Genomic DNA, 23,381 nt, shown 5'->3' with positions numbered 1-23,381 from the left:
CATCTACCCTTACTGTCTATCTATCATTCAGATATACGTACATTTTGATCATGGACTCTTTTTTTATTTTTGTATTGTGGTAAAATGTACATAACATAAAAGTTATCATTTTAAGTGTACAGTTCAGTGACTTTAAGAACATTCATATTGTGGTGCAGCCACCTCTTCCCAAACTGAAACACTGTCCCCATTAAACAATAACTTCCCATTCTCCCCTTCCCAAACTGAAACACTGTCCCCATTAAACAATAACTTCCCATTCTCCCCTTCTCCAGCCCCTGGCAACCACCATTCTACTTTCTGTCTCTATGAATTTGACTGCTCTAGGTACCTCAAATAAGTGGACTCTTACAATATTTGTCCTTCTGTGTCTGGCTTATTTCATTTTGCATAATGCCTTCAAGGTTCATTCATATTGCAGCATGTCTCAGAATATCCTTCCATGTTAAGCCTGAATAATATTCCATTGTATGTATATATCATATTTGTTTATCTGTTCATCTGTCAGTGGACATTTGGGTTATTTCTACTCTTTGGCTTATTGTGAATAATGCTGCTGTGAACATTGGTGTACAGGTTTTGTTCAAGTCCCTGCTTTCAATTTCTTTGGGTATATACCTTGAAATGAAATTGCTGGATCATATGATAATTCTATATTTAACTTTCTGAGGAACTGCCATACTGTTTTCCACAGTGGTTGCACCATTTTACATTCCGATCAGCAATATATGAGGGTTCCAATTTCTCCACATTCTCACCAACACCTGTTATTTTCTTTCTTTTTTTTTAAAGAATAGTCATCTTAATGGATATGAAGTAGTATCTCATTGTGGTTTTGATTTACATTTCCCTAATGACTAGTGATGTTGAGCATCTTTTCATGTGCTTATGGACCATTTGTATATCTTCTTTGGAGAAATGTTTATCCAAGTACTTGGCCCATTTTTAAATTGAATTGTTTGTTTTTTGTTGTTGAGTTGCAGCAGTTTTAAAAAATATATTCTGGCTATTAATCCCTTATCAGATTTGCAAATATTCTTTCCCATTCTATAGGTTGCCTTTTCACTCTTTTGATATTGTCTTTTTTTTTTTTTTTTTTTTTTGCAAGCTGTGCTGCGCAGCTTGCAGGATCTTAGTTCCCTGGCCAGGAATTGAACCCCAGGCCCACAGCAGTGAAAGCACCTAATCCTAATCACTGGACCACTAGGGAACTCCCTTGATATTGTCTTTTGATGGACAAAAGTTTGTTATTTTGAGGAAGTCCAACTTATCTATTTTTCTTTTGTTCCCTGTGCTTTTGGTGTCATATCCAAGAAATCGTTGCCAAGTAGTCATGTATTTTTATTTCTTATATACATGAATTATGTACCAAACAGAAAAAAAATGAAATTCTTAAAGGACAAGACAAAGATGAAATAAGCAATTATATTAAAAAATTTTCACTGCATATCCCTGTGATTGAATATGCTACATTGTTTTTGAAAAACATGATTTTAACTTCTTTAATAATTATTCTATAATAAGTTCAGTTTCTTTCCATATTTGGATCTAATGGTGGTCCTAGTGAAAAAGATACCTCACAAAGATACGTATATCCAAATTGGAGATGTTCATGGTTGGATGTGCCTGCTGGGTCGTGATGCTGGTTTTCAATTCCATTCACTGGTTATACAAAGATTTTAGTTGAAAATTGCCCACCAGATGTCCATCTTCCCTGATATCAGTCAACTGTTTGTTCAGAGTCATCAAAAGGTCCTGAATTTTTTGTATTTTTATAAATAGATATAGTTTCACTGAAATCTCACATGTGGATGATTTAAAAATGGGTTTGAAATATTTATTTTCAACTTTTTAAAAGTGAGCACATAAAAGAGTTGTTACAGACAGCACACATTGTTTTCAGTTGTCTCATCAGGTAATTATGTAAATAATTTCAAACATTCATTTTTCAAAATATTCTCCCCAGAGTATGTTTCTTTCAAGAAGCAGTTATTTTCTCAACTCATTATTAAAATCAAAATTATCAAAATGGCAGCTCTACCTTGAAGGAAGTGATTAAGGGTGTTTATGTCTTTGAAAATATCTTCCAAACAGCATATCCTGACAGCCACTTGTCATCCCAGAGAAAGACAGCAAATTTGTAGCATGGTGTTTGTATAATAGAGATGTACAATACCTTGATAGTCAACAAGTCTTTTATGTATTTTGGCACAAATAGCCCCCCAGAGTCCTCTGTGTCACTCAAAAGATTATCATGGTTATTCCCCACATCATTACAAAGTATTGTGAAAGAGTCTATTTTAAGGGTCTTGTCTTCATAGAAAGTAACTATATTTTTGACATCTCTAGCACTTGATACACTTCTGGCTTCAACTTCTTTGCTGTAACATCTTGACTATGAATGAAGCAGTGCAGGGTTTCATACGTGGAAATGTCTCTGTGACTTTATCCCAGAATATTTTTTTTTCCACTTTAAGTAGCTATTCCATTAAGCATATTTTTCCATAAATCTTTGTTTTTATTAAAGAAGTAACTGTTGAGAATACACCTTCTTTGGTACATGTTTTCCTTTAGTTGTCCATAAGAAAATGAATTATTTTTGTATTTCTTTTTTGAACCCGACTAGAAATCTTATACACTGACTTGTTAGGAATATCTTTATTCTTTTCTATATATACAGAAAACCTGCTGTAATGTACAATTTAACATTTATCTCTTTACATTTTAAGCAGTGTTTGCTGAGAATCTTTCAATGATATTTGCTGATAAATGAATGTGTTTTGGATTGTCTCCATATTTGTTTCCTTGTATTTCAAGTATTTTTACCATAATAGGAAGAGTTAGTATTTATCCAATCATATGTAGCTTTTTGTCTTTTTAATCTTTCAATATTAAGTAAGGAGACTCAAAAGAGGCTTCTAAATATTCTCATTCATTTTAATGATATTTTGTGAAGTACTGGATTGACTATTGTCCAACTTGATTCATGGCATGGTTGGAAGTTCACACAGGGAGTGGCTAGGGGAGCACTGTCCAGGCAGAAGAAAGAGCAGTTGCAGATGCTGTGAAAAAGGGGGCAGCTCAGAAACCTGTCAGTTAGTTTGCTTGGTTTACCAAAGGATGAGATCCGGGGACCATCACGTGATGAGACTGGAAATGTCAGCGGAGCCGTATCTGAGGATTTCTTTAGGTAGAGTAAGCAGTGAAATGAGACTTAGCCCAGGCTCTTTACCAAACAGAACCCGAGGCAAGGATTAAATGCTAATGCTGTCCTGGGAAGGGTAATGTCAGGGAGTGTGATAGAGGGAAAGTGAAATGAGTCATGGACGGATGGGAGCTAACACAATGTCTTAAGTTATGGAGCTGGCTGTTGCTTCATGAAGAAACAGCCAGTTTCTCAGCCACGTGAACCCCCCCCTCCAAATAGGCTATACAGAAAAACTGTGTCTCAAAGCTGTCCATTAGAGGGTGTATGGAGAGGGAGTTCATCTGCTAGCACCCTCCCTTCTCTTGTCTCCCATTGAACAGAGTTCACCTGCAGAATGTTAACTCCCTGGACTTCTGGCTTGCATCATCCGGCACCTTCTGGAGAGCCAGGTTCCATGCCTCATAGTGTGGTGCTCCATCTGAGTCTAGGAATAGGAAGAGGGACCAGAGACTCCAGGTGTCTGCCTTAGCAGCAGGACTGCGTGAGCCCACATGGAACTCGTCATTGTGGCAGAACAAATGGCCAATATAGGATGTGCCCTATATAGATGACCTCTTGTGCTCCTCAGATCTGCTTGTGACCTTCCATTGTATGTGGCTCCCTCATACACTACAGGGCTTCCATTGTTGTGAGAACAGGCTGTGCTCACTGCTTCCCCAAGTCAAACAGTCACAGAGCTGCCTTCAAGATGGTGACTAGTTGTGATTTGCAGAGACACTTAAGGCAAGTGGGTTGGTGGAATAAGCTACAGTGGGCTGGTCCTGAGGCTCTAATTGACATTTATCATCTCTCACCTCTATCAGACATTCTGTGTTTCCCTACCTACGACCAACTGTCAGCTGGTCTAAGTTGCTTTCCTGCTGGAATGACCCAGAACTTCAAGTGGACTGACCCTTTATTTGTCCTGTACTTTTTGCGTTATTGTTGCTGTATTTTCCATTAACCATTATCAGTGGGCATGGCAGTGCTGAGAGAGACCTAGTGAATCCCTTGGGTTTCAGATATTATCCCCTATGACCCCATTTTGTGGAGGGTCAACACCAACTCCTTAATTACATCAATCAGACAGTAAATAATTTCCTTGCCTGTTGAACTATTGGCATGAAAGCCCCAAGTGGTCAGGTAGTCGTTAACTTTAAGTTCAATGAAACTCATTATTCACACAGGCAGAAATGCTCCTTCCCTGGGAACTAGGACCTCTAATTGGGTACGACCTTAGATTATAGGGAATAAAAGCACAAATATTTCAAATGGACCCCTGTGTGGTGAGGAGGCTACTTCTACTTCACTTGGTTCTTGGACCCATATATTCTTACTGTTGGAGGCATAATACTATATATCAGCTATTGATTTGGCCAGTATATCACTTCCCAGAAGACAGCAACCAAACCCTGCAAGATACTAGACCCATAGCTAAGCCTTCAACAGGCTGCTTATCATTCTGTTGGTCTGGCTGCTTTTAGATTGTGGGGTACCTGGTATTATCAGTGAGTCCCCTGGTGACAAGCCCATTTCTGCACCTCCTTTGCTGTAGAAAAGGTCCCGTGTTGGAGTGAACATTGTGTGGAAAACACGTTGAGAGATAAAGTGTTCTGTAAACGCTTTGGTGGTGGTAATGATAAAGGAAAGGCAACCCCACATCCAGAATTTGTATCAGTATTGGTATGGAGTAATAATTACTCTCTCCTCCAATGTGGAAAAGCTCTGATGTCATTGACTTGCCACTAGGTAGGCTGTAGGATGACACCTCGAAGGATGGTGATGTGTTGAGGGTGCAGCTTCAGTCTCTGTTGCTGGCACACTGGCCACTCAAAAGTGGCTATAACCAGATTGGCCATAAGACAAGAAGCCCTTGTTATTAGGCTCATGCATGGTCTTCATCCCTGCTACCCTGGTCACCCCTGGTCTGGTCATGGGCCTATTGCACAAGCACTGGCTGGACAAGGTCAGTCATCCACATCAGACCATCTTTCAGGGTTACTGACAATTGGGGCTATCATGTGACAACTGTCCAATTCCAGCTCCACCAACACAGCATAATGATACATCTGTGAGCCAGTCCTGTCTTTTCTTCCTCTGAGAGTTGGTCAGTGGAAATTCATGGGTTGAAGGAGAGGCATTGATATGGTAGAAGTAGGTAGCATGGCAGTCTGGACCAGAAGTTACTGGTACTTTACTCATAGTTTTGGACCTGCTCCAGCCCCATCCCAAATGTGCCACTTCCATCATACATTGGGTTGCTTCTACGTCTGTCCAACAGTACTGCTTGGTGGGTCTGAAAATATGCTGTGCTGTACAGAGGCCACACTTCCTTCTCTGCCCCAGTGACTGATCATAGCAGAAATATTAAGACAGATCTATTCCTGGGAGACAGGGGACTCCTCTCACAGGAGATTTAGCTTGAGAATTTCCCAGTGGCCCTGCCAAAATTTCCTTAGAACTGCACTGCAGTCTAGGACACTTCCATCCACACTTTCATCCTTCTCTCCTTCTGTCAGGATCAGATCTGCATTGCATGTCTATTCGCATCTTGGCATTTGCTTCTCAGAGGACCTGGACTAACACGTGGTGCCTCCTCTGAGTCTGGAAGTGGTGGAGGGGAGTTAGAAGCTCCAGGCCCTGGGTTCAGGAAGAAGATCTCCACAGGCATGTGCTGAGGGGTTGGAAGTGGCCATGGTTGAGGAGACAGGGAGGCTGAAAGATCTGGGAGGGTGCATAAGTTTATGTCCAGTAGAGAGAGTTTCAACAACAGATTGAAGCTTGCAACTTTAGCAGATCACCCTGGTGGGAGTAAAGTGAATGGGCTGGAAGGGAGCAAATATAATGACAGGAAGACTGGTTAGGAGGCAGTATTCCAGCCAGGGGATAATGAGTGTGTGAACTACAACGGTGACAATGAGAATGGAGAGAGGGGGCAGGCAAGACGGAGGGAAATCCATGGGACTCAGTGATATTGAGGCTAGACTTTGGGGAAGAGAGAGGAGACAAAGCTGATCTCTTGGTTACTGTTTAGAGCAACTGAGAGGATAAGAAATACAGAAGGAAACCTTTTTTTTTTTCTTTTTTCTTTTTTTTTTTTTCAATAAAGCCTTTCTGGTCACATTGAGTTTGAGGTGTCTGTGGAACATCTATGTGAGGATGGATGAAGAAGGAGTTTGAACAGCACATAACAGATTTTGGGATTCTCAGCCTTGTGGGGAGGCTGTGGGTGTGAAGAGAAGGGGCCCCGTAATGAAGTCTGGGGCTCACCAATGTTTAATGGGAGGATCAACGAAGAGGAGATGGGGGCAGAAGGTGGAAGTGAGATGCAGCAGGAGAAGTGGGGTCCTGGAGGCCAAGGGAGTACAGAAACTCTGGAAGAGAGGGAGTTATCAGTGAAGCTGGGTGCCCTGGTGACGGCCAACCAGGTGAGGACTAAGACATTGCCACCTTGCTGCTGTTGGTGATCTTACCAAGAGGAATTTCACAGCCGAATCCAGGCAGAAGCCAGGCTAGAATGGCTTTGAGAATGAAAGGGAGGATATGGAAATGCACCACTCTTTCAGTGAGTTGAGTGTGAAGGGAGAGAGTGAGACACTTGTTGCCAAGTGGGTAGGCAGAATTCAAAGAGGACTTCCTTTGTTTTGTTAATTCCTTTTTTGTGGGAGACACATGTGTGCAGATTTAGGCTCATGGGAAAGAGCCAGCTGAAAGGGAGAGGTGGAAGTTACAGGAGAGAGAGGGAGTGAGGCAGGGGAAGGCTCAGGTCACAACAGTTTCTGCCTGTTTTATGAGGGTTTCTGGATGGAGAGAGAGAGAGAAAAGGGATTTCTTCAGAAAGAGCTCCTCGATGTAAATAAACCGATACAATGATGTCAGGTACTAGTCCTCAGCTCTCTGTGGATCCCGCACCCCTACGCAGATAATGGCGATGGCTGATGGATAGATTTTTTCAGCCTCCACTGAGCTTTCATGAACTAGTCAGGTTGGATCTGCATAACTCATCCATACAAAACTCCTGCAACAATCTGGTCCTATTGCCATCCCAGTCTCAGTGCAAGCATCTCAAACAATTGAACATTTTATTAGTCAGAGGAAGAGTTTATCCAAGATCTCACTGTACAGAAAGCTTTTGTCTAATCTCCCCTGTGTCACATTTCATTATGACAGATGTGTCTGATTCCAGCTTCTTATTTACATAGCAGGCAGACATATTGTCATTACAGATAATTAGTCTTAAAAGCACCAGCTTTTAAAACACTCAAGTCTTAAGTTTCCCATTCATCCATCAGCACGGTAAGGAAAAATATGCCTCTTCCCGCATTAGGTTCTGTGTCTGATTTTATTTCTGCTCAAGCTTTTTATCCTTCTCCTGTTTGCCAGTGGAGGGGTAGCACGGAGGGACCCAGACGAGGCTATTGTTCCAGTATTCCCAAACTGCTGACATTCTTTTCTGGGAAGATAACTGAATCACCAAATTTGATGAAAGGTCCCTGAACTATCAGGAAACAGATTTTCCATGGAGTCTATGAATATAACTATTAATTTTAAAGTCAAAGATCTTGGATTTTTTCAGCTTGGCTGTTTCTTCACTGAGAAGCATTTAAAAAATAAATTATTGCATATTGACAAAAAATATGATAACATAGGGACCTTTCTGTTGAAGAAACACATTGCAATATGAAAATCTAAGTAATATAAACTGGTCTTGAACATTTTCTAAGAGATTTTACTTAACAAACACACACTGGAGAATCTCAGTCATTCTGATTCAATTGGTCTAGGCTGGGGTCTGAGATCTACATTTCTAACAAGCTCCACAGACCACTCTTTGGGGGACTCTATTGATTAGTGAGAGAGCTGACTTCTCAACATCAACAACAGAGATGGAGAACAATATTTTCAAAATGCTGAAAAAAAATTGTCTATCTGGTAATATATATCTAGTTAAAATTGCATTCAAGAATGAGGGCAAAATAAAGACATTTTCAACAAACGAATTTGGAGAGTTTATTACCAACTGATCCTCATTAAAGCTTCTAAACAACTTTAGGAAGAAGAAAAGAGAAACTAAAGGTGTGTCTGAGATGCAAGAAGAAATGAGCAAAGGTTAACATATGGTTAAATCTAAAATGTTGAGTCTATGAAAAAAATATTTAATTTTGCATGTAAAAAAATTAAGTTCGAAATGGAAATGGGGTAAGAGTATCTGGCAAGCAAGTGGTTTTAGTTAAAACTTTCTAAGATCTTTTATTTGTTAGAGGAAGGTGGAGATATTAACTTTAATTTTAAGTTATATATAAATATGAAGTTAAGGGTTAAATAAAATAAAAATGTAGTGAATAACTTTCAGCATTTCAGAAGAAAATTAGGTAACTTTAAAAAATGGAATCAAAAGGCAAAAAGGAAGGGAGAGAAAAAGCATCTAAATAGCAGGACAAATAGAAAACACAAAATAGAACAATAGAAATATTTTCAAGGATATTGCAATAAAAATAGATGTAAATGGTCCAAACTTGCCAGTTAAAAGAGAGTGTCAAATTAGATTAGAAAATAAATCAGGATTCTCAATAGGGGATCAACTCTGCGAGGCTGGGTAGCAGCGGCCATGCTGGGGAGAGCTGCCCTCACTCCCAGTGGCTATGCAGGAACTTCACCCAAGGGACTTGTCACTGGGGGTCCAAGCTGCCACTTTACACATACAGGGAGGTGCCTCAGGTCTGCACATACTTCCAGCAAGGCTCTGCTTCCATGAAGCAGGACCTGCAGCCCCTGGTTGCCTGGAGTGAGGCAGCTGCCATTCAGACCCACATGTCACCCTGCCAGGTCTCTGGCTGGAGCCAACCCACAGAAGCTCTGGACTCACCTCCCTGCCCTCTGTGGTATCAGGAATTGTGTCCTATTCAGTAATTTGTAATTCTCAGACATCAAAATAACGAAGTAATTATTCTGAGAAGTTTCAAGTATATTATTCCAATTGAGTTTGTGCATGTATGGTAAAAAATAGTGGAAAAAAAACAAACTATCCAATGCTTTGGACACAATCTCTCTATTATATTTTACAAAAATCATTTGGAAAGATAGCCATACCTCTGTATGCCACTCAAAGCTATCTGAAAAAAAAAAGTTAACATAAATACAACAGTTGACATCGATAACGTGTTTAAAATTAGCAAACAGATTGAACACATGCACAGATGTGTAACCAAGCACTATTTAGAGCCAGCCTACCTGGAGTCCACAAGAGCATCATCAAACCCCCCAATTCTCCCACATGTAACCTTTAATAATAGGCTGTTTTGATTATCTTTAGACTTTTTGTAAGTATTAAAGACTTACCTATGCAGATTGATGTCTTTAATACTTTAGTTTCTTCATTAAACAGAGTTTAGGGAATAGAGGTTATATTAAAAATTAAACTTCTTCAACTGATAATGAGCAATTATTGGTTTTGGTTTTAGTTTGTTTGACTTTTGCTAAGCTGTTCTCTGGTCATCTCAAGTAGAACTTAAACTTTTATGAAGGTGACAAGTGAGATAATTAATCAATTTAGTTTGGTGTGAATGCTGTGGATTGTCGTTGGAAATGTCAACGTTATTAGTCTAGAAAAAAAAAAGAGAGCTTTATTTTCGTCTTGTGATCCTCTCCTGATAGTTTCCATGAGATTTTGAGATTTTCTTGGAGAGGATGGTTCAGGTGTTTTGGGATTCTCTCACAGGAGTTTGGTGCCTCTCTCCTGTTGTTAGGGCTGACCTAAAAGCCACGATGATGTTGAATGTATTTGAGTGCCACGCCATGAGAGTGGATAAAGGGCATCCTTGTTTGCGGTTAGTTACATCTTTGGTCCTCTTGTAGAACAGTCTGTCCTGGAGACCTACAGCAGCCCCTTATGACCAACAGTTCCTTGCCAGCTTAAGGATGTTGAGAGGCAGATGGGTTTTGAAGACACAGCAACCTTAAAACTGGCATAGTGACCTTGCCCGCCTGGGATTCTCCCAGGAAGAGGCCATTGTGGGGAAGAAATGGGCAGAGGGGCTTGGCCAGTTACTCCTGCTCAACAAATCCTTGCTCTTTTTCCCTCCTTCTCAACCTCCACTGCAACATGAACTTCTGAATTGCTTTTCATTCCTGTTTATCTTATAGAGCCAAAATAACATAGCTTACATTTCCTTTACCCAAAATATGAGACTATTTGGAAAGCAGATAAATAGTTTGAGTAGCCTCTGTGGCAATGTGAATAAAATTTAGTGCCTGAGAGATTCCTTTAAATGGAAGTGGAAAATTGTTATTCACTCCTGATCAGTTTTCATTTTCATTTTTTCATTCTCACTTTAATTACTGAGCTTCCTTTCTCTGAAATCAAGTCTCTAAAGCAGACCTTAATTATCCATTTTTAACTGCAGGAAGATTTATTATTCAAAGAACAGCTAGCAATCCAGAATAGATGTTATTCTGTTCATATTTTAAAGGGTTAGTCAAATATTTCTTCTAATGGAAACATTTTGTACCAAAAGCCTCTAGACAAAAAGGTAGCTAGACGAAGAGATAAAGATTTAAAGTAAATCTGTAACAGAGGAAGATGACTAAATCTTTTGAAATCTTTAAGGCATGATCCCCATGGAGTAAATGATTTAAATTAACATAATTAGAATGAAACAATCTTTGCATTCATACAGCATCTTATTTTTCCAAGATCTCTTTTTGCCTTATATCTTATGTAAATAATCCCTCTAAGGTGATAAGTACTCTTAAGCCTATCTTGTCTTTTAAAGAATCTATCGAAATCTCTTTATATGCTTCCCTAAAAGGGATTTTCCTTATAAAATTAGCCTTTTTTTAATCTATAGCCTTAAAATGCAGAACTCTATCTACCTTAAGATGTAAAAGGATCGTCATTTTCCTTCAGTTCTCTGTAGCCTGGTTTATAAAGTTTGTTTGCCAAAGAAGCTTAGGAAATTATCATTTTTGGAAGCCTTTAAAAGTAGCAGAGCTTTTTATCTCTTGGTCATGGTTTCAGTGTGGTTCTTCTGGAAGGGAAATGTAAGACATAGACACACAGGTGTCTTTGGAAAAGAGATAATGAAAATTAGTTGTAGAGATGTTGTACCAAGTGTTGGTGGTATCCATAAGTGGAAGCATCCTATAGGCAGACAGAAGTCATAACCAGAGCTTGGTAGAGAGGTCAGTACTTACATATGGGACTAATCCATACAGGAATCATAGCTAAAATTGTGAAAGTAAAGTATCTATTAAAGAGATGAGAATCCAGGGTATATCTAGGGTGAAGGAGGAAGAGGAGGGAGGAATCCAAGTGAGAGTCTGAAGGGTGTGCTTGAAAAGATAGGAGAAAACAAGGGCGTTGTGGTGTCCTGAAAGAAGACGATGGGGAGGAGAGCATTTCAAGAGCTGGGATAGATCATCTATGTCAAATAGAAATTAAAGTAAGGCCATTGCATTTGGTATCTCAATTTTTTTTTTTTTGGTTAGATGATCTTGAGGGAACTGGGATAACAGTGGAAAGCGTGAAGGATGAAGCTGAAAGGGGCTGTGGAGAAACGCCTTAATAACAAAACAGAGGACATACCAGTCAGTATATTGCCCACTGGAACAGTTGGGTGAGAAAGTTTAGAAATACCGATGTTAGCTAGCAGGGAACTAAGGTCAAGTGACTCAGGGTGGGGGCATCTCTGCATAATTGTAGATAGACTGGAAGACCCCAATAAAGAGGGAAAGATGAATATAATATTATAAGGACTCAGAGAAGAGGCTGGAAGGAATGGAATCCTTCTAAGTAAACCTTAGAAATGAGAACATTAGAAGTGAAGAAACTTCATTTCTTTGTTAGAACCTTGGGAATGAAAGACCTCACAGGTGGTAGATTGGCTCTCTCATTATAGTAGAGGAGGAAATAATTCTAGCAGGAAGATATTTTATTAGGAGGTGGGGAATGGGGATAGGGAAAACAATGAAGGAGAGGTGACATTTGGGTCATGCCTCTTCAGTAACGTCATATGTCTAGCTATTTCACAACCAATAATCATCAGTGATTTGCTTATCAGTGAGTAATAATATACTGCTAACTCTTCATTATCAAGACCTTTCTCTACAGCCCTTTCTGACTTCCTTCTTTGACACTCTGTTACATTAATTACCTCAAGATTAGCTGTCATCTATCAGGTAGCCAAAGATCATAGAAAGAGCATTCAAGGAAAGGAAATAGTATTCACTAAAACAGAGTCGTTAAAATGCAGCAGATAGGTCAATATGGCTGAAGTATAGGATATTGGATTGGATGAATGCTTAGAAGTGAGCACAGAAAAGTAATCTGAGAGCTCAATTAGGAAGAGAAAGGCCAAAAGAGCTTGGATGTGATTCTCAGAGGGGAACTCATGTAGATTTCCCTCCTCTGGGTACAGTGTATCATATTGATTGTGCTGATGCTACCCGACAAGGTAAGGTTCTTCAGGTGCTTGGAATGGGAATTGTGTGGGGGAGGGGAGTTTTTCACTGTGGTGGGGGCTAGAGGTGAGGCAAGGACTTCTCAGCAGATGAGAACCTCTCTCTACCTCAAGGCTATTAGACTTGTTTTCCAGGGAAATCTTACTCCTTGGTACCACATGGACCATGAGGTCTATCACATGGTTGCTGTAGCCAAATTCATACCAACAAATAAGCTTAACAAAAGGGTCACTGAGGGCAATGCCAGGCCCTGCATCAAGGTGGAGAAGTGAGTGACTCTGTTAAAGTCACAGGAGAGCGTCTAGTCCTCAGTGTTGCCCAGGATGCTCTTCAGGAGCCCTCTGACACCTGCTCCACCACATTTTTGATGTCGAATTTAGCAGCTCTCTCTAGATGGCTGGTCAGATCTAGAACACACTCTTGGCAGTGCCTTTGTTTGCAAGGATGATGCTCTGGACAGCACCATGACCCTCATACCATGGTTTGCCAGAGGGGCCACCATCAGTCTCTGGGTAGCATTGATGGCATGGACTGTGGTGGTGAGTCCTCCGTGACGTGAAAGTTTCATGGATAACCTTGGGCAGGAGAGCCACTGTGGTTGGTGGTTCAGATGGCATTACTGACGACCTTGAGAGAGCTCTCAGGTTTCTCATGGTTCACTCCCATTGCATGCACATGGGGAATCAGCCGAAGGGGCAAAGATGAAGACTTACCTTCAAGTAAACCTCAGCCTTCTCAAAGACACAAGGGAACTCCACATCAACATCACCCCATTTGATGCTGGTGGGGATGAGGCCTAAAAGAGATTTTAACTTAATTTGCATGGCACATAACTAATGTGTTCCATGAAGTTACTCACAGTGATGAGGTGACGGGTGAGGTGGAGAGTTTGCCTAGAGGAGCAGGTGTAGAGTTGGGCTGAGGCACAGGAGTCCAGGGTTATCACTTGGGAAGCATTCTTGCATAGTTCAAGGGCCTAACAGGAAGCTCAAGTCCACATCAGGATAGTCCTGTGGAAACTCTGAGAGCACCAGCCAGGACCAGGTCACCATTCCAACTCTACAGACGTGCAGCCCCTTCTTCTGTCTGGTTCCATTCCTCACCGAACCTGCCCAGCCCCGACCAAAATGTCTGACTTGATACTAACGGGGTTCACTGCCTCCCTCTTTTTCTTTCTTTCTTTTTTTATAGAGACCTGGGCTGGTTATCTCTGCAAATTCCTGCCATTTAATTCAGTTCCATGCACTAAAAATCCACAAGAGTTTAAGGGAACAGTTGGAAGAACAACTTGCTTGTGCCTTATGCACTTGGAATTGTAGCTATATGCCTTGATCTTTCCTGGTTACTGCTTAGCTGAGAAGAAACAATTCTCAATAGTGACCTGATTATTATTTAGCTAATTCCAGTGATATTCTTGAGAATTTAAAGGAGCATAAATGATGGAGGTGACAGCCCTCTCTATGGGCTCTCTTACAATATAGAGATCACTTATAATGAAATTCTAACCAGTAGATTATAGTTCCTCCTATAGGGGATGAAGAAATAAAGATTTTGCCTAGGTTTTAACATTTAAACTAGTATGAGTTTCCATACTATCCTTCTGTTTTAAGTTTAAAAAACTTAATAGGACATTTTCTTAGTTTTGAAATCAGACTCTGATTCTCAAGGAGCTTTGTTGCAAAAAGATTTATACTTTATATCCTAAATTGGGTGAGAAGTGAGGCAGAAAGAAAACATTCCCCCATTTAGTCATTAAAATATTTAATCTTGGGCTTAATCCTTGTAAACAAGTTTCCCAGGACAACACTTAAATACTACCCGAAGCTTAGATAAAACAAAATATGATTTTGATTAAGTGTAATACATTAGCAAAATGTCAGTTTGTGATATTTTTAAATGAGATAGGAAATGCATGATGGCTGATAAATTGCCTCTCATTAAAAGAAAACAGGAGAACTAAGTTTTTTCTAAGTATTTATTTCTGAATTTGTATACGTTTGATATACTTGTCAACTTAAAAAAAAATGCACAATGTAAAAGCTGTGAGTCGAGTTTATTCAGTGTCTTACTGAGGACTATAGCCCAGGAGATAGCCTCTCAGATAGCTCGGAGAAATTGTTCCAACAGGTAAGAGGGGAGGTCAGTATATATGTGAGTTTGGCAGAGGGTGCAAGCAACCAAGCACACATCCCAGTAGAAGTTTGTTGCTAGTCGTGAAGAGCAGACACCTTAGTTAATGGTTTTAGGGCTTTTCTAAGTATGGGAAGATGCATGAGTTTGGGTTCATAAAACTTTCTCCTGAAAATTTCACACTGTCTAAAGGCCTGTTCTGCCAGTTTTCCCAGAGCACAGAGTGTCTCATTCCTGATGTCCACCCTGAACTCCTTTCAAGGTGTATTAAAGGTCAGCAACTTCAGTGGTTAATGAATCAATCCTTGTAGAACTGGATGGCTAGAGACATTCTTCAGTTGGCACACTTATCAACCATACTTATGTTTTCTGATTTATTAAATGGGAAATTTAAGCAGCTTCATAGAATGAAACAAACTATAAACCAATTAAGCTTCACTAATAGGCAAAATTCCCTTTTGCATTTTTCTAATAGCCCTTCTTTGGGTTTCATGGCCATGTGGCTCTACCACTCTCCCCATCCCACCAGTCTTCATTTATTGAAGATTTTGGCACCTAACTCATAGGAGTCGTGACTTCCAGAGCTCTTCCCATAGTTATAGACAGCATTCACATCTGGTGAGCAATCCATCAAGCTTCAACTTCACCTCCTTAACTTACAAAACCTGGACTTCCATTCTCCATGAGCAACCCATCCTTAACCTCATTCTCACCAAGAACAGCTTCATTTCTGAAGCTGGAAACCAATACAAAAATAATCTCTGCCCACAGCTCCTTAGTGGTCCAACTTTCACCCACCGTGCCCCACTGAGTTCTTCAGTCCCTCAAGCTCCTCTTCGCCTCATCGTTTTCCTCCCTTCCCTGACTACAAGTCTCTTTCCAACTATTTCCTCCAATGGATCAGCCTTCCAAGTCTTGACCTCAGCTAAATGTAGAATTGGTCTTTTCTGCCCCTATCCCTAGGTACTGAATGTTACTGGAGGAAAACACAGATTGTTGTTACTATATGTTTTTGGTCCCCAAATCTCAGTGAGACCCTCAAAGCAATCCTTTCATGCTTCTCTAGGGAGCAGTCTCTTGCTTTCCTCCCAGGGATTATTCACTTTTCCTTAAGTCCCAAGCTCCCTGCTGCCATCTTCATTCTCAGCGGGTGACATTGCACCATGTTTCACAGTGAAAAGATGAAGCTTTCAGGCATGAACATCTCCACTCTTGTTCCTCAAGGTCCATGTTTTTCCCCACTACACCTCTTGGCTGACACATACAGTAAGATCTCAACTAGATGTAAGGGGATTATGCTAAACTGAAGCAGAACCAGGATCATTATGTCAGGATATTGGCAAACACCATTTAATGGTTACTTTTGTTTGATTTTATAGCAACAAGCCTTTCATCTCACAGATAATGAGAAATAGCCCTGTACTAAGCACAATAAACCCAATATATTATCAAAATATCTTATTTATATTTCATAGGTGCTCATTGAATGAGTGAATTAGGTAAATGAATGAATAAATGTGGTAAGCAATGCCTGGAGTGAATTAATAAATGAAGAAGTACAAGAAGTTTAGGAAAAGTTTTCAGCCCAGGAACTTGTAATCTAGTTTGGAAACAGCTGAACAAGATGTTATATAATAAAGTTTTGGACTGTGTGGAATAGAAAATTAGAGATAAGCTAAAATATAAGAAGGTGTTAATTATTTAGGCAGGGTAGTTCAGACAACATGTTTTTGATTTGTTTTCTGTTTTCATTTTTTAAGACAAGAGAGATCACAGTGTCCGAGCATTGGACATTCTAGGTTCTCAATATATCTCAGGAAAGAAAGGTGGAATAATTATTCTTCATATTGCTAGAAGATAGAAGTGTTAGACCATGAGATTTAAGGCAATATAGAAAGAAAAAGGGAATCCCTTCTAGGCAGTAGGGCCAAAGGAAAACCATAAATAAAGGCAAAGGGGAAGGGGCAGTGAAAATTGTGTCTGGGGAATGACAAGAAGACCAGTTTAACTGGAACATTAAATGTGATATGTAGGGTGTGTGTGTGTGTGTGTGTGTGTGTGTGTGTAGGGTGTGGTGTTTGCAAAAGCTGGGCACAGAAATTTCAACTTAGGGACTAGTATGTTAGAAATTTATTAGTACTATTGGGAGCCATTTTAAAGTAAATCCTATATCAGTACACTCATATTGGAAGAAAATCCCTTTTGCTTATGATTTTATGACAGGAGCTTGCAAGAATGTTATTTAGTCTTGTTCAATTGTCACTGAAGAGTCAGTGTCTTTAATAATTATTCAACAAACTTGCAGATTGTCTTCCAGATGCAAGCTAATGCTCTAGATGTTTGGGGAGATATAAAGATGTATTTTAAAATCTCATGGTGGAGGAGTGAAGGAATGCATAAGCAGTTTGTAATGAGTGAACACCTGGTTTATGAATATTTCATGCTTATATGTGATCACCACCAGGGGGCGAATTCCCTCCCGCTTGTTAAACTAGCGGTCAGAGGGAAGGAAAAAGTGCTTCCACCAGAGCCCATGAAAAGAAAAATCCCTGATCTGTCTTCCAGAGTCACAGAAGGTAGTAAAAGTCTCTCTTTTTGCCAGTGGTAGGTTTAAATAGGTTTCTAACATTAATTGTATTGCCCCATGGAAATAGTGCCATGAATAATGGTTAGGTTTTGCAGGGTGATTCCAAAGACAATGTTTAATATTTCATGTAGTTAGAAAAAAACAAGGCCAATATATGTAATAAATATTATTTATATTTTTTATGGAAAAAATTTCCCAAGTACAAACTTTCAGAACTCAATCCATTTACATCAGTGACTGCCTGTTACTTTAAGGCATAATGCCGAATGAATAGAGGTATGTATTCACACTTAATACTTTCCTATCTTCTGAAATGTAGAACTACTTATTAAAGAAACAATAAGGATTTACCAATACAGTTCAAGACAACCGATTTTCCCTTTTATGAAAGAACAAATGTTCAGCTTTATTTTTGCAGGTGGATAAAAAGAGACCAGCCTCTCCTTTACCACAAGCCCCAAGCATTTGATCACCATTGTCTGGGAATAAATTATAAAAGTTTCAAGTCAGGTTAAAAATGAGCTGTGCTGTGCTTATCAGACAGCTTCAGGCTCTGCAAATAGCCTCTGTGCTGCCAACACAAAGGCACATTTATTGCACATTAATTTTTTCAGCCTGATTTGCTCCAAAGCTATCACAGGTAGAAATTCCTGTCATTAACACTATCCTCAAATGGCAGAGACAGACGCTACAAGCAAGGTCCTTTACTCGTTTTGTAGCAAAACTCTGACGTTACAGCCAAATGTGATCAAGGTCCGTGGCCCTCTGTCCCCAAGACCCAGCCTGTTTTAGATTTCAGGATCAGTTTGGTGCCTGCTACTTCCTCTGCTAAAAGGCAGTTGAGGTTATAAGCCACTAATGAGCATTTTGTTCCCAGTTAAGCCAATAGAAGAAACACAGTTCTCAACTAGCAAACATTTAAGACAAAATTTTTCCTTCAGTGTATATTAGTAGGAAGCATTATCCATGCAAAACCCTATTCCTATAAAGGGGGACTAATTTACTACCAAGAATGACTCATCATCCAATTTGGGTTTCTAGATGAGGGATTATAAATTTGAAGGCAGGCAGGACCCTCAAGGGGTCAAATGGCCTCCTGAAGTTATATCAGTGTTGCATTAAAGTTCATTTTTGTGGAAGAGGGACCAGAGTTTCCTCAGATTTTCAGGTTGGTGACTCCAAAAAACTTAACAATCACTGATCTAGATCCCCTGTTTCTCTTCTTTTTGTTTTTCTTATTGATTTTACATCTGATTAAGTGTATCGACCCTAGGATTAGAAACTCAGGAACTGAAAGCCTGATTTTTCTTTTTTAACCACTTAAGGTTACGTGATTGTGGCAAGTTTCTTCATTTCTTTATCACACAGCTTCTTCGCTTGTTCAATGGGGTGACAGCTAATTGCAGCCCACAGAGCAGGCAGATGTTACATGAGATATTGAAGGGGTTCTAAAATCAAGAGTGTGTCAGAATCACCTGGGAGCGCTTATTAAAACAGAGATTACTGGGTCCCACTCTCAAAGTTTCTGATTCAGTAGGTCAAGGATGGGACCTGAGGATTTGCATGTCTAACAGGTTCCAAGTTGATGCTGATGCTGTTGGTCAAAGGACCACAATTTGAGAACCAGAGCTTCCATCCTGAAACACCCATGGAAACCTGGGTCTCGTGGTTTATTTGCCTGTTTCTTTGCCCATCACCTTGCTCACCAGGGTAACTCCTATTGCTTTGTTGTTTGTGTGACCCTTCATCTCAGCATCTAGAATCTAAATTTCCAGCTCAGCCTTTCAAAGCTGGCATGCCTGCTGGGTTCCGTCCGACTCTAGTAGTTAGGAAAGGGTTGGGTTTTCACAATTTTAATGGAACACTGTCTAGTAGGAATATAATGCATGACACATATAAAATTGTAATTTTCTAGTAGCCACATTTAAAAAAAGGAACAGGTAAAACCAATTTTAGCAGTGTTTTTCATTTGATCTAATATATCATCATATGATAGGATATTATCATATTAACAAGTAATCAATGTAAGAAATTATTAATGAGATGTTTTACATATTTTTGGTACTAAGTCTTAGAAATCTGGTGTGTATTGTACATTTCCAGCACATCTCAATTCAGACCAGCCCATTTCAGGGGCTTGTGGCCACTCACTGTATGGCACAGTTTTAGAGTATTTGTGAGGGGGAGAGAACTGGAGAGTCCTTCGTGTGTTCTCAGAATGAAAAACTCCCCAGAGAGTACTGGGTTCTTTATGCTACAGATTCTTCTGTCACAAGAGTGACACAACCTCTCAAAAGGCCAGGTGTCCTTGTGTGAGAAATTGGAAGGCTTGGGTCTGGGATATTTTTATAGAAAGTCGCACGTTTCACCAGGAAGAAAGAAACATCCTTAGATATATGTTACGGCGCCCCTAAAATATTTGCATTTCCAAAATTAGGCTCTTCTCCCTTGAAAGAGCATGTCCATTGATTCTGCTCTTCCACTCAAATCCAGGAGTGGTGAATTAGCTGCTTCTAATTCTTCCTGGAAGGGAAGCTGGGAGACCATTTGGAATAGAAACCTCCAGGCAAATTATCACGTGAGTAAATTAGAGTCACCGGCTTCCAATTCAGCTTTCCCCCAGATGGTGATGGCAGCCTGTAGCAGTCAAACCTAGGAAGTCAGTGCCTGGGGTGAGAAAGCCCACCCACCCCAGAGAATTTCCACAGTGGACATGGTTGAGTACTTCACTAATGAAAGTGCTCAGTCGAAATTCACGTTTTCTATTCAGACAACACTGAAACTCCTTCAGCCAATTATTCTCATTTCTGCTCAAGTGGTCCTTAACCCACAAAACATTACCTCTCTAAATATCTCGGGTTGAAGATCATTTTCATTTTGTCTCTGCACAGCCAAGTTTTTAAGATTCATAACAGAATAGTTGTACTTTCAAAGTTTTTCAGTCTTGCTGTAATCTTTATTTTATAATGTGACTTTCAGATACATAATTCAGGGATGATATTGACTATATTTCAATGTTTTGGATTTGCTATGGAATCACTGAAGTTGTACTGTTAGTTGAGAATAAGACATGACGTGCGATGTGTCTCTGACTAGCACGCTACCCTGAGTACACAGATGGTGATGAATTTGGTGTGGTACCTTTAATAAATGTGCCTAGATAGGAACCTACAACATGGAATATTCATGACTTATTTTCCTGAGTAGCCGAGTCTCACCTACTCTGATCTGCTTTGTTTTCTTGACACTTCAAGCCATCATCCTCGCTGCCCATCAGTGCCCTTGTCTTGCCCTTTCACTCCATTACCCCATCCTGTCTCTTCTGAATTCCAGTCTTGCTTCCCTCCTGAATATAATTTTGTCTTTTTCCTTGACCTGCATTCACAGATAACTCTTGGGATAAAACTCAATCTAATTCTACCTTGTTTGCTTAATATTATCAATTCTCTTTTGGTAAATTATCTTTAAGCTAATTGTATTTTTCATTGTTTTATTTTCCATTTTGCTTTTTAAGCAGAAAGAAGAGGGAATAATAGTTGCAGGAACTTCCAAAAGTATAATTTATGTCATAAACTAAGATGAGGGTTGGGGGCAATAACTCTTCATGTTAACATCAGCTTTTGAGGATGGGCTGAGAGTCTTTTTAAAATCCCTAAGCCTACCTTCTTACGGTTTAGAAAAAGCCCATGCTCAAATTCTCAGCTTTAACTTCAGGATAGCAGTGAGCCCAGTCCCAATGACAGCTCAGGAGAATTGCCAGAGCATTAATATCACCGTGTAGAATGAATCAGGTACAAAACAAGGAACATTACTCTGTGGTTTTGAACCTATAAAACAACCTGGCTTTCTACAAGTTGTATAAACCATGCATAATACGGAAGGAGAAAAATGTGGGTGGAAAGTTCTGCCTCGGAAAGGGCTTCTTAGCATAAAAACATAAAATTTAACCCAAGAAAATCCTTAAAAATCATTGACCATGAAACCCACAGAGGAAGGTTCAACCAAGAATCCATAACTGTTATTAGAATTTGAAATATGCCAGATGGGCTTCATAAAGACTAAAAATTGACTAATTTCCACAAAGCAGGACTTCGATTCATTTAGCTTAGTATGTAAGTCTTTGTAATAAAAAATATTTATTTTCCCCTTACTGGATGCCAACCGTGGAGCTGAGTTCTGTATATACAAAGGTGCATAAGACATAGTCCTGAGAGGGAGGAACACAGACACAGGAGCAACCAATGACACTTACAGGGTGATGAGGGCCTTGAGAAGCATAGGAAGGAGCAACAGACTTTACTTGGAGTCAAAGAGGAAGTGACATTTAAGCGAAATTTTGGAAGATAAACAACAGTTCCTCAGGTATACAAAGTAGATGAGCAGTGTTCCAAGCAAAGAGAACAGAGGCACAGAAACACAAAAGAGCTCCTTAAAGAACTGCAGCAGTTTGGAAGTGGCAAGAGTGCAGAGTACATGTGGAGTAGGGTGGAAGCAGAGTAGAAGGGGAGGATGGAAAGGAACCAGGTCGTGAAGGGCCTTGTTCTTGCAGAGGAATCTAAACTTGATCCCTCAGATAGTGGGATTCACCAATCAGGGGAGGAATACTCCTAGACACATTTTAGCAATGTCACTAAGAGTAGGCTGGATTGGAGAAGAGCAAGACCGAAGGCATGGGAACTAATAGTCCAGGATAGAGATAACAGGGGCATGAATTAAGTAGTAGAAGTGGCAGGAAAGAAAAGAAAATATTAGGAAGGTTTTTAAGAAGTGAACTGACCACTTGGTGATTGATTAGGTGTAGAATATGAGAAAGAAGGAATCGAGAATTGCATTTTCATCTACTTCCTTGATGTAATTCTGCATCCCTGTTTTTTCCAATCCTCTGTTAGTTTATTCAGTTAACATGTATTGAGGGCCTATTATGTGCCAGGTGTCATAGTAAACACTGAAGATACAAATTCTATTATTTGACAAATATTTCATAGACACCTGCTCTCTGTCAGGCATTGTTCTAGACTCTCCGAATCCAGCAGTGGAGGAAACAGACAAGACATGTTGAAATAAGCAGAAAATCCAAACAAACAAAAAACAAATAGAGGAATAAAAGGTTTCTCTTTATTAACTTGATGGGGAGCAAGGAAGACAACCTCTAAAGCAGCTGCTTCAAAGTGATGGAGAAAAGGAGTCAGTCTGAGAGTAGGTAATGGAAATTCTGGCAACAGAAACCAGAGCAGTTTCAAGCATTCTGGGCTTCAACTTTTAGCAAAACAGGGTATTGGTGATATGGGTAGTCACAAGCAAGAACAAAAGGACCCCAGCAGTTTCCCTGGGAAAGGTGCAAGGGGTTATTCCTTGAGGACTCAACATTAGAGCCAGGTAGAATGGAAAATTATGAGACCAGGGAAATTCAAGACAGTTCAGAAAAATAATGGGCTTTCAAATTCTTGCCCTCCTGCAGTTTACCTCTAGTGGAGAAATAGGTGATAAACAAAATAAGTTAGTAAATTATATAGTATATTAGAAAGTGATAGATGTTATGGAGAGAAATATAAAGCAGGGAATGGGAACAGGGAAAATGGTGTTTGTGTGTGTGTGTGTGTTCACAGACAAATGTGTGTTCTTTTAAGTGGGATGGCCAGGGAAGGACCCACTGAGGCAGTGACAGATGCAAATAAGAAGGAGGGCCAGTCTGCAAAGAGTTCAGTGTCCTGGTGGAGTCAGACAGGTGCAATACCACGTGAGACGTTCTGAGCTGGAGGAATGCATGGTGGTGTGGCAGCTCATGCATTGGGTACCTAACCCAGCCAGGCAGCAGGGAGTGGTCAAGGAAAGCATCTCCAATGAGGTGCCACTTTAGCTATAACCTGAAAGTTGAGTTAGAGTAAGTCGAGTAAGATTGATGCAGTGGGTTTTGTTCCAGGAAGAAGGACCATCGTACGCCAAGGCATCAAGTTATGATAGTTTGGAAATTTCAGAGAACTTCCAGTAGCTTAGAGCTACTGAGAGCAGGGTGTGCAT

General features: G+C 40.0%; 1 protein-coding gene and 1 pseudogene across 1 annotated transcript in view; one reads left to right on the top strand and one right to left on the bottom strand.

The window, feature by feature from the left end:
* SPART (spartin) overlaps positions 1 to 23,381 on the top strand; it is a 373,903-nt gene that overhangs the window by 34,540 nt on the left and 315,982 nt on the right. The window lies entirely within an intron of this gene.
* On the bottom strand, positions 12,628 to 13,312 carry LOC101321987 (glyceraldehyde-3-phosphate dehydrogenase pseudogene; annotated as a pseudogene).

The sequence above is a fragment of the Tursiops truncatus genome, chromosome 18, assembly GCF_011762595.2.
Source record: "Tursiops truncatus isolate mTurTru1 chromosome 18, mTurTru1.mat.Y, whole genome shotgun sequence".
In the NCBI taxonomy this organism is placed as follows: domain Eukaryota; kingdom Metazoa; phylum Chordata; class Mammalia; order Artiodactyla; family Delphinidae; genus Tursiops; species Tursiops truncatus.
The sequence above is the reverse complement of the archived record's forward strand: the minus strand, read 5'-3'. Positions and strand labels throughout refer to the sequence as shown.